The sequence below is a fragment of the Hipposideros armiger genome, unplaced genomic scaffold (genome assembly GCF_001890085.2).
Source record: "Hipposideros armiger isolate ML-2016 unplaced genomic scaffold, ASM189008v1 scaffold_329, whole genome shotgun sequence".
In the NCBI taxonomy this organism is placed as follows: Eukaryota; Metazoa; Chordata; class Mammalia; order Chiroptera; family Hipposideridae; genus Hipposideros; species Hipposideros armiger.
In genome coordinates this window covers 767,031-770,040 of record NW_017731679.1, presented here as the reverse complement: position 1 = coordinate 770,040, position 3,010 = coordinate 767,031, and positions in this window count along the sequence as shown.

Here is a 3,010-nt window from a genome sequence, read left to right as displayed (position 1 = left end):
CGGCCGTCCAGAAGCCGGAGACTGATCTGCCTCGCCCGGGAAGAGCGCAATGATGGTGCCAACTTGGGCCAGTGAAGCAACGTCCTCCACAACTGGACTGAAGAACAAAAGGACAGCAACTTATCTGCTCCCCTTCCTCCAATTCCCCAGCGCAGTTCCCATCCCCCCAATTCCCCAATAAAAATCTTAAAAAAAAATTCAGTGTTTCTTTCAATATCTGCAGATTTATTTATTTACTTTTAAAATTGCAGGGAGTTTCTGTCTCTCCAGGGTACCTCTGTGCTTCAATTCCCTGCAATCAGGCTCTATGATTTCGTTGAACCTGTGCCTGTTCTATTTTTCCACATTTCCTCATTCTATTAGATCCCAATTTTTTCCTTCCATAACTGAGCAGTAGCACAAGACTTGGAGTGAGGTAACTATCTACTGATGTTTCGACATAAAAAAAAATGACATCATACTGCTACACATGTAGCATATTAATATTATTAATATCATTAATTCATATTCTTAAAATTTTTTTGCAATCCCTTTCCTCAGAAGCTTGACACAATTCATTCGCGCATGTAGAAACCTGGCCCACCTGCATAGTTTTAGTTCTTCTTCTATCATCCCAAGCTTGCTAAACCACAAGCACTCACCCAAAATTATGTTCATAATATTTATTAGCAGAAATATATATATTTTACAGCTTTTTGAGGTCTCATCTCAGATAGCCTCAATTTCACACCAAATAAGCACATTAAAGTTTGTCCAAAAACAGACAAATTTTCTCCCTGAGAAAAATTCTGGGAGTGAGAGCTCTTAAAATAACATTTTCCCTCTTAGTTCTAATAACATAAATTATTCATCAGTCTCATGTGGCAAATTATAGTGAATAAAAATTCTCTATGAAATTCTATTAGGTGTTTTTCACCCCTTAAATATGCTCAAAACTAACAAAATATCACATGACTCACTTAAATGATTAATATTTTATTCTGTGAGCATGAGGTACAGTGCAAGAAACATTCTCTAGCAACTGATAACAAAAATATAAAAATAATTATTTAGTTTCAATAACAAATTCTGCTTCTTAAAATTGCAATAAAAGAAAAATTTTCCTGGCCTTGTGACAGAGATGTTCCTTTGGGGAATAACACACAAACAGAAACTGTGTCTTAAAAGCAAAGAGTCTAGGAATAGAGCAGTTGTGAGAAATGGTACAGAAGAATGCACTGAAGCCCTAATAATCCTGCCTGAAATCACTGTGGCACTATTGCACACTGAAAGTATTGTCCCATTCACTTGAAGTATTTGTGGTAAAAAGGAATCAGGATTATACTCTGGCATGAGGACTGTCTCATCTAAGAAAGAAGGGACATCATGGATGAGCTTTCTCAGGATAACAGGGTTCTGCAACTTGGAGGATCTTGTCAATCCACCCATGAAAAAACAAAAACAAAGAAAAACAAAATCGATGAAGACCCAAAACTCTAGGGATAAATATAATTCCATAAATCCATAGGGACAAGTCCTCTTAAAAGAAGAGAGACATTATTCTTAAAGAAAGGATAACAGTAAAATATAAACCTGGAGCTCTAAAGATTAAAGCTCAGGTAGAAATGGAATGTCTGAAAACTATTTTCTCACAGGAAGTAATCTATGATACTCTCTACCCAATGCCAAAACTTCTTACTATTAGAGGAGATCTTACGTTCTCCAGGAAAACTATAATATAATGTTCATTCTGAAGCCATTTAGTTCACTTAAAACTTATTTTAATAATATACTCATCTATTAAACTCCTATTTTATCCCAGCAATTTATGGCTTACTTTTAATTTTCATTGATAATATTAGTGAAACTCTAAATTTCACTAATATTATCAATGACTAAATTAAGATTTACAGCCTTTTGCCGTGTATAATGCGCACCCACGTTTTTGGCCCAAAGTTTCAGGGAAAAAAATCTTTCATTTTAATTTTTTAATTCAAATTTTTACTTGTTTACATTTAGGTACTTGTTTTTTTGTATTATAAAGGAAGTTTAGCATTTATTTTGCAACATTATGGTGCAAGAAGTTTTATGTAACAAACAAATACAAAACACAAGAACAGATACAAGTTACAAGAAATTTTATGTCCCGGTAATAAATTTACGATATTTATGCATTCATTATACAAGACCAAGAACTCTTCATCTTTGCAAATTCATCATAAATTCAACAAAATCGATTATCATATCCCAGGGTATTCTTTTGCATATGGATATTGTTATTGATTTCTAGAGTTACACTTTTAACTCATAAGCATAAATAAAAGAATTAAGAACATTTATACAAATATGGAATTCGTATTACCCATGTATAATGCGCATCCTTATTTTTCCCTCATAAATTTGGGCAAAAAAATGCACATATGCACAGCAAAATATGGTAGTTGATATAGTTGGCAAATATTATACAAATACTGTGTGCACCAAGATTTGAATCATATGGTCTCTCTTATATGGTTATAAATTGCTTAGCCTTGTTAGACTAGAGGCTGGGATATAAAAGAAAAGAAAATGTATTAAAGCTAGTTAGTCATGAATTTTAAGGTCAATTAAAGCTTTCTGTTATGTAATATTTCAATTTTTTGCTATGAAAGAACTGGACAATTCCTTCATTCCTAAGACACTGAGACCATGGACAAGTATCACAGAGTGATAATCTGGGCAGGGATTTATTCATCTATTTAGAGTCATACTGAGCTTGTGTTTTATGGCATTTGACTAAAAGAGAGATTCCAGTGAAGAACAGAGAAATGGAAGCATTTTGGGGATTGAGGGTGAGTTCAAATGTATATGAGAATGAAAACCTATGGATTTGATATCAGCAGTACCAGACACTTCTGAAAGAGAAAGCTAGTGGTTTGCTTACTTGTTTATGACATGCTTGTTCTCATCTGGGGACATTTATAATGGATTTCCACTATTACCCATACTTGATAACTGCAGTGGCTAAAGAGTGCACAAGATTTGCCCAGCA